Here is a 9,352-nt window from a genome sequence, read left to right as displayed (position 1 = left end):
ATTAACAGGAACATATACACAAAAAGATATAGGAATAGTCCATCCTACTCCTCAGAAGAACTGGCCTCCATAGGCGCAGTCGTCACATTCACATGTGGGTCCGTGATCGAGTTCATCTTCTGGAATATGGGCCATGTGATCCATGGCCATTGTCTCATAATCAATGCCAGGAGTCGGCAGAATACCGCCTTCGTCATCTATAGGATCAAATAAAAGGGGGTGAGCACTGGTAATGCTCAGTGAGGGGTGGGGGAGAACAAGCACACACATCCATATGCAATGCATGCTCCACACATAGAGAATGATGCTCATGAGTCCAATTAATTAACTATACAAAATTCATAATCCATTACTAGGTCTCATCACCTATGGGTATAAGTGCTACCAACGTAGGTGGCATACCCTACCCTATACGTTGGGCCTCAAGTATACAAGCTACGCCGTATACAGGAGCCAGCCAGTGCCAGTACGGGTCTCGGGCCACACAAGCCAACCCCTAAAAGGTAACCCCGTATCATAAATATATTCACAGGCATACAGTATGTTGTATCTTGTCTCACATCCATAACTGATACCACACATCTCATCACAAGTGCACTGCTGATCAGGCAGCCACATAATTCGGGATTAGTCCATACCTAACCCCCTACGGATAAGGGGTGTAGCACTTGGGGTTGTGATACCTAACCCAGCATTCCAAATGATGCACAGCCAATCATTGCAATCACACATACAAACATCGGCACCTGCACGTGACCCATCTCACCTGTCTTACCTTTCTCATTTCCATTCCATCCCATTCCATCACAATAGTACCATTAAAGAATAAATGCAGGTAAATGTAAATGCACATACACAACCAATTTAATGCATAAACAAGATTAAACAAACACACCAAAGGAATGGGGGGTTGAGAAGGGCACCCACTCACCTTGGTATTCAATTTTGGCAAGTTCACTTCTTAGATACCACACTGTCACTTATGTTCCCTATTCAACAGATATTTAAATCATTAGGTACATCACAAATTCCTACATTTTATCCACTTGCTTTAAGTATAGCATTCCCATACCCAACCTATAGAGAGGTCTTTGTTTGTTCCTTCCTATATACATATTGATTCCTTGATTTCTTAAACCTTTTCTATAGTAGAATTAGATATAGAGAATCACTAATAGATCCTTATTGGATGAAGGGGTTTCATCCATACTTACAGTCCTCGAGGTCATATGAAATTCCAAACATTGGACCCAACAGTCATGGGTTATGTTTCTCATTAATTCTTATATATATATATAAATTCAAACTTATGTTCAAAGGTCTAGTAACCTGTTACACAGCCCATAGGCTTCGGGAACCCTAATCGGTGGGTTACCTGGGTCAAAACCAGTTGGCTGGTTGGGACTTGTCGGTTCCTTCTTTTATTCTACAGAATCTGATTCTACCTTTTCCATACTCTGTACCATGGTTGTTGTAGTGCCCGAATTGCGTCAATTTTTCATTCTGAATTTCTAATACTCATCTTAGGTCAGTAAGGAAAAGGTTAAATGCCAAGTTGACCCAATTTTGGGATTCACTTTATTACACCCAAAACAGATATAGTCTAATTCTGCAGGAATAGTTTAGGAAATTAAAGAGATTTGCAGAATTAGGGTATTTCTCATGCCTTGGCCATCAATTTGAGATGAACATTTATAAGTACTAACCTAATCTAATTAATTCAGCCCCTATTGCATAATTCCAGCTTGAATAAAATTATGTTCTTAGGGTTTTGGCAGAATTTCCACCAAATCAACCATTTTCCAGCCCTTATTGAATAATCCCTACTGAAAAAGAAGTAAACTTATGTTCTAGGGTTTAGCAAAGATAAGGTTTTTTTTACCAGTTAGGTCCCCAATGGCCCATAGAAATTAGGGCTTTCTTTACTGGGTAGCTTTTCTACTCACAGGTATTCCCTGACAGTAAACAATTGGGTAAAACCCTAACCCTAGCTGTCCAATCTACATAAAATTACCTAATTAACCCTACTGCAGTAGTAAGTTCACTTACTGGGTGCAGAGTTGATCTACGAGCAGCCTGAGGTGAGTGAGTTCCCTCCTCACTTCTCTTTCTTCCTCTTCTTCCTTCTCTTTCCTTCTTCTTCTTCTCCTTTCTTTCTTTTTCTCCTTACTGTTACAGCAGCCACGATTTTTATGAAATCTTAGCCCATTATCCCTTATATATCAGGCAGCCCCAAGGGGTTGTTTGGCTAGCCCTCTTAAATTATTGCTAAGGTCTGTTTGGCTGCCCTCTTAAGTCATTATAACTAAGGTTTGTTTGGCTGCCCTCTTAAGTTAATAACTAAGGCCAGACACGTGGGACCATTCGAGATTCTGAATCGGATTGGCCAGATAGCTTACCGATTAGCATTGCCCCCAGAGTTGGAAAGGTTCCACAATGTTTTTCATGTATCAATGTTGAAGAAGTATATTCCAGACTCTTCCCATGTACTGCCTACTATTGAATCATTGGACCTTGATAACGATTTGAGTTATGAAGAACAGCCTGAAGGAATCTTTGATAGAAAAGAACATCAGCTCCGGAATCGTACTCTCTTATGTGAAGGTGAAATGGAGAAACCACCCAGAGCAAGAAGCCTCTTGGGAAAGGGAAGATGAGGTTAAAGAGAAATATCCAGAATTGTTTGGATTACTAAGTATGCCTCACAAATTTCGAGGACGAAATTTTTTGTAAGGAGGGGGGAAATTGTAACACCCTAATCTGATATTTATACCCCTACTTGTGGACAGGCAAGAAGAAAGAACAGAGAAAGCCAATGCTGGCATGGTTGGCAGTTCGAGGGTGCCAAGAAGGTAGAAGTGACCCCACCTGCTCCTGTTCAGCCTGCCAACATCATTGGGGAACTCATCAGGAGGTGTGGACAAAGATGTAAGTTTAATTACAAGACTAAGTATAGTAGGAAAAAAAAAAAAGGTGCGACATGAGGACTTCCCAGGGGGTCACCCATCCTAATACTACTCTCACCCAAGCACACTTAACTACGGAGTTTTATGGGATTTGGTGCATTAGTGCTGGTATGATCGCACCCAAACCAGTAGGTCCAAAACCGGCCAGTCAATTTTTCCTAGCATAATGTAATTTTTGGGTTTTTACACTGTGGAACCCACCTCTGCTGTGCAAAATTCCCATTATACCCATATAGGAAGAGACTTAAATGAGGCATGAAATGCATACTTTATACTAATAAATAAATGGGAGGAAATGAATTTATAAACTACTAGGTATTATATATACATATATATATAATTTATATGGAAATAAAAGAGGGCAGCCAAACAAACCTTAGTTATAATGACTTAAGAAGGCAGCCAAACAGACCTTAGCAATAATTTAAGAGGGCCAGCCAAACAGACCCTTGCGGCTGCCTTATATATAAGGGATAATGGGCTGAGATTTCATAAAAATTGTGGCTACAGTAATAGTAAGGAGAAAAAGAAAGGAGAAGAAGAAGGAAAGAGAAGGAAGAAGAGGAAGAAAGAGAAGTGAGGAGGGAACTCACTCACCTCAAGCTGCTCCTAGATCAACTCTACACCCAGTAAGTGAACTTACTACTGCAGCAGGGTTAATTAGGTAATTTCATCTAGATTGGACAGCTAGGGTTAAGGTTTTACTCAATTGTTTACTGTCAGGGAATCCCTGTGAGTAGAATAGCTGCCCAATAAAGAAAGCCCTAATTTCTATGGCTATTGGGGACCCAACTGGTAAAAAAAACCTTATCCCTGCTAAACCCTAGAACATAAGACTACTTCTTTTTCGGTAGGGATTATGCAATAAGGGCTGGAATAGGGTTGATTTGATGGAAATTCTGCCAAAACCCTAGGAACATAATTTTATTCAAGCTGGAATCATGCAATAGGGGCTAAATTAATTAGGTTAGGTTAGTACTTAAAAATGTTCATCTCAAATTGATGGCCAAGGTATGAGAAATACCCTAATTCTGCAAATCTCTTTAAATTACTAAGCTATTCCTACAGAATTGGACTATATCCGTTTTGAGTGTAATAAATTGAAACCCAAAATTGGGTCAACTTGGCATTTAACCTTTTCCCTACTGACCTAAGATAAATATTGGAAATTCAGAATGAAAAATTGACGCAATTCGGGCACTACAACAACCATGGTACAGAGTATGGAAAAGGCATAATCAGATTCTGTAGAATAAAAGAAGGAACCGACAAGTCCCGACCGGCCAGCCGGTTTTGACCCAGGTAACCCACCGATTAGGGTTCCCAAAGCCAGATGGGTTGTGTAACAGGTTACTAGACCTTTGGACATAAGTTTGAATTTGTATATATAAGAATTAATGAGAAACATAACCCATGACTATAAGGTCCAATGTTTGGAATTTCATATGACCTCGAGGACTGTATATATAGATGAAACCCCTTCATCCAATGAGAATCTACTAGTGATTCTCTATATCTAATTCTACTATAGAAAAGGATTAAGAAATCAAGGAATCAATATGTATATAGAAAGGAACAGACAAAGACCTCTATATGTTGGGTATGGGAATGCTATACTTAAAGCAAATGGATAAAATGTAGGAATTTGTGATGTACCTAATGATTTAAATATCTGTTGAATAGGGAACATAAGTGAGTGTGGCAATTTTCTTGAATCCAAAAAGTGAACTTGCCAAAATTGAATACCAAGGTGAGTGGGTGCCCTTCTCAACCCCCCATTCTTTTGGTGTGTTTGTTTAATCTTGTTTATGCATTAAATTGGTTGTGTATGTGCATTTACATTTACCTGCATTTATTCTTTGATGGTACTATTGTGATAGAATGGGATGGAATGGAAATGAGAAAGGTAAGACAGATGAGATGGGTCACGTGCAGGTGCCCATGTTTGTATATGTGATTGCAATAATTGGTTGTGCATCATTTAGAATGTTGGGTTAGATATCACAACCCCAAGGGCTACACCCCTTGTCCGTAGGGGGTTAAGTACGGACTAATCCCGAATTATGTGGCTGCCTGATCAGCAGTGCACTTGTGATGAGATGTGTGGTATCAGTTATGGATGTGAGACAAGATACAACATACTGTATGCCTGTGAATATATTTATGATACGGGGTTACCTTTTAGGGGTTGGCTTGTGTGGCCCGGGACCCGTACTGGCACTGGCTGGCTCCTGTATACGGCGTAGCTTGTATACTTGAGGCCCAACGTATAGGGTAGGGTATGCCACCTACGTTGGTAGCACTTATACCCATAGGTGATGAGACCTAGTAATGGATTATGAATTTTGTATAGTTAATTAAATGGACTCATGAGCATCATTCTCTATGTGTGGAGCATGCATTGCATATGGATGTGTGTGCTTGTTCTCCCCCACCCCTCACTGAGCATTACCAGTGCTCACCCCCTTTTATTTGATCCTATAGATGACGAAGGCGGTATTCTGCCGACTCCTGGCATTGATTATGAGACAATGGCCATGGATCACATGGCCTATATTCCAGAAGATGAACTCGATCACGGACCCACATGTGAATGTGACGACTGTGCCTATGGAGGCTAGTTCTTCTGAGGAGTAGGATGGACTATTCCTATATCTTTTTGTGTATATGTTCCTGTTAATGCATACTCTGATGTATATAGTCTACTACTGAGATACTGTAAACTGTGAATATTCTCTTTTTGTAAGGTATGTAACTCTCATCTGAATAATTGTAAATATATCTTATCACTTAGTTGGCATTGGAGCTTATGTAAGATATTTTTTTTGCTGGACTGTGCATATGTATATAAACTCTGATCTTTCGTAGTGTAATTGTGGAGTTATGATCTGCCCTAGTCTAGATCTTGGAGAAACAGGCCGACTGGGTACGGTGAGATGTCTAGTGCCACTGCCGCATGCCTTAGCCTATTGGAGGCAGGGTGTGACAGTCAATCACCATATTACACAGGCTATCATTGAATTGCACCCTGGTCTGAAAGATACTGTAGTCAAAAGAGGACGAATCACAGAACGGTTGAGGCTCACCATCAATGTCACCATCATTAATCTCATTAGGATCACGATCGCATTCAGCATCCAGATTTACTGTTCTTGTTTTCGATTGCTCTTCTGGTGCATAGGGTATAAAATTGTCCTTATCGATGTATGCTAACCGGTTAGGACATTGATTAGCTCTATGCTCGTACCCCTTGCATGAGAAACATTGAATAGCCTCCTTTGAAAATACTGAGTTCCAGTCATAAGCACACTAAGGTGGGGAGTATGGATGATTAGGCCGTGAAGATAATATGTCTGAATGACGTCGAGGTGGAGAATACGGGCAGCTGGGTCGTGAAGATACGATAGATGAAGCACTGGCCTGTGGTCTGCTAATTGACTTTTCCTATGGAGATGATTGTGGCTGAATAGAACTAGGACCCCTAAGAAAAGCATCTGTAAATGGCCTCCGATTGTATGGACGTTTCAGACTTTCCTCAACCTAATATACTACTTGGACAGCATCTTCCATTGTAGGCAGTCGGTTAGAGGCAAGGGCAGCACTAAGTTGAGGGTGCAAACCATTACGGAATTGTACCACCAATACTTCTTCATCCCACTCAAAATCTGAACGAGTAGCCAAGTAATAAAACCTAGCGACATATTCTTCACAGTCAAATTCTCTTGTTTCAGCTGTGCAAACCTGAGATGCATGCGTTGCTTGTAATCAGAAGGTAAGAATCTCCGGTTCATGACTTCATGCTTTTCAGCCCAAGTAGTGACTAAACCAATGCCTCGGGTTCGGTTCTCTTGTTGTTGCTTGATCCACCAAACTTGGGCCGTGCCTTTCAGTTTAGCCTCTGCAAATAGGATCTTTCGAGCCTCAGTCAACCCGTACCATTTAAAGAATGTCTCTAAGCTGTGAATCCAATCAAGTTACAGTCTGGATTGTTGTCTTCATAAAAATCAATGACATCCAATCTTGCTGCTCTTTCTGCTCCATCATCATATCTACCAGTTCCATATGGTGGTGGAGGTGGTGGAGGTGGTGGTGGCGGTGGTGGTAGTGATGGATCATGTGGAGTGGTGTTGGAAGAATCCCCAGATTGAATGGGACTCTTTCCTCTATCTATCGCCACCAAACGATCAATAGAAGCTTGCATGGATTCCATCATAGTCTTAAGAGCTTCAATTTTTGCATCAGTTTCTCCTTTATAGGAGTTCAGCTATTGAACAACTTCACCATTGGCTACCATGGTAGAGAAAGGCAAGATCACACTTGAATATAATGGTAAATAGTAAATAAAAGAAGTTTAAAGGACAATGTCAGGATGGTAAATAACTCTTTTTTTTTTATAGGAAGTTCAATTTAATTAACAAAGGGGTGTGTCACATGTGGAGCAGGGGTCTAATTGGAAATAAAGAAAAATAAGGGATAAAAAGGGATAAAGGTTAATGGGAGGGGTATGGGGGAAATAAGCAGAATTAAAGGGGTAATTTTGAAAAAGAGGACTTAGAAAAGGAAAATAAAAGAAATCGATAGGAATTGAGATACCGTAACCGACAAGGTCTCTGCGATGGGATCAGGCAATGGAAGAAATTGGGAACAAGGTATGTCACCGCTTTTCTCTCTCTTCTCGTCTTCTCTTCTCCTTCTTCGTCTCATCTTTTCTTCTCCTTCTTCTGATTCTGCTACCCTCGCTGCTTCCCCTCTTCGTCTGACTTATTTTTTCTCTTCTGTTCTTTCTTCTTCTATTCTGTTTGTCTTCTCGGTTCTTTTTTTTTTTTTTGTTTCTAGAACCCTGAAGAGGGGTTCGATCGCAGAAACTTGGGAGAGAAGAGGGAGGTGAGACAATGGGGGGGATCGATTCTCTGGACAGATCGGCTCTCTTTCTTTTTTTTTTTTTTTTTTTTTTTTTTTTTGGTTGCTGGAACCCTGAAGAGGGGTTCGATCGCAAAAACTTGGGAGAGCGGAGGGCGGTGAGACAATGGGTGGGGATCGATTCTCTGGACAGAAGAAGAGAGATGGGGATGGAGATCCTTCGGCTCTGATACCAAATTGATGGGATAGCCTTAAGGAGAAGAGGGAAAATCGCATAAAGAGGAGGAAAGGGCTCACACACGATGCACAAATTCACTAATTCTAAAATAAAATTCACTCTAATCTCAAGCATTGAGTTTATGCAAGTATATAAAAAAAAAATTATAAAACTCCTACTTAGACTCTAACACTGAAATAGAATCCTATTTCTCTATCTCCTACGTATCCTATCCCAAAACAAATAAGAAATAAAAGACATATTAATAAACTAAACTACTACCAGCCTTTGTTGGACCAAAAACCTGGGCTGGACCGCTTCTTATTGGCCCTTGGCTTCCGCATCCGGTCATGCTGGTCCAACCAAGTAAGTGCAGCTATATCTGCATCAAGTAAGTACGTAAGAACATGAACAAAACTCACGGTATAGCTGATTCAGTGAAGCATCAACAATGATGATCTTAAATCTTACTACAATAAGCAATCTACACCATGTTTTCTATGATCTCTTATAACCTTGTTAACTGCCTATAATCATAAAAGGGACTCTATCAATTCGCCGTTCTACAAATGATTCTACAAGGACCCTTGATTCGTTATTGCTTGGAAAGAAATGAGAAGTCATGAGGTTCCAACATTCAACGTATACAACATAAATCTCCAAGATGTTATATTGACATGCATAGCTCTACATCCTTATCAATTTCCAACCAGCATGGCTGGCACCTTTTCAAGTTCAGGAACTTTTAATAGAATATAATAGGGAAAATTATACCCCCCTCCCCTGTAGTTTGTCGAAATTACACGTGGATCCAAGGGTTTGAACGAATTATGCCTCCCTCCCCTACACCTGACGGTATTAATTTGCTATTAGTTTTAAAACTCAAAAGACCATTTTACCCTTTAACTAAAATATGATAATGGAAGATCATTTTAACCCCTTGTTCATCTTCTACCCAAACACCCCAAATCCTAAACTGAACTATTGCCTTCTGATGAAAATCTTGTCAATCTCTGGCGGAAACATCAGTGCAACTGTCCAACGAAGGTTAGCATACCAAAAGTCTGCAGTCAGGAGCTCATCGTTGAAGTCTGCAACGCCAAAAATCTAATGCCCAAGGATGGGCAAGGAACGGCAAGTGGGCTTGGGAATTGGGGAATGTTACGGGTGAAGGAGAAGAGCTGAGAAATATTTTTCTGGTTCAAGAAGCCTTACCACCACTTGCAAGGATGATGCTGTCAAATAAGGGTTCAACAACAAGGACAGTTGCTTGGGCCTTGTCAAACCTAATCAAGGGACCTGGTCCTAA

General features: G+C 40.6%; 1 pseudogene; it reads right to left on the bottom strand.

Moving 5' to 3' along the window:
• Window positions 1-2,970: 2,970 nt before the first annotated feature.
• LOC122069948 lies at window positions 2,971-3,088 on the bottom strand (annotated as a pseudogene).
• Window positions 3,089-9,352: the final 6,264 nt, after the last annotated feature.

This window comes from Macadamia integrifolia, unplaced genomic scaffold (assembly GCF_013358625.1).
Source record: "Macadamia integrifolia cultivar HAES 741 unplaced genomic scaffold, SCU_Mint_v3 scaffold773, whole genome shotgun sequence".
Taxonomy (NCBI): Eukaryota; Viridiplantae; Streptophyta; class Magnoliopsida; order Proteales; family Proteaceae; genus Macadamia; species Macadamia integrifolia.
This window is presented reverse-complemented; position numbering and strand designations above follow the sequence as displayed.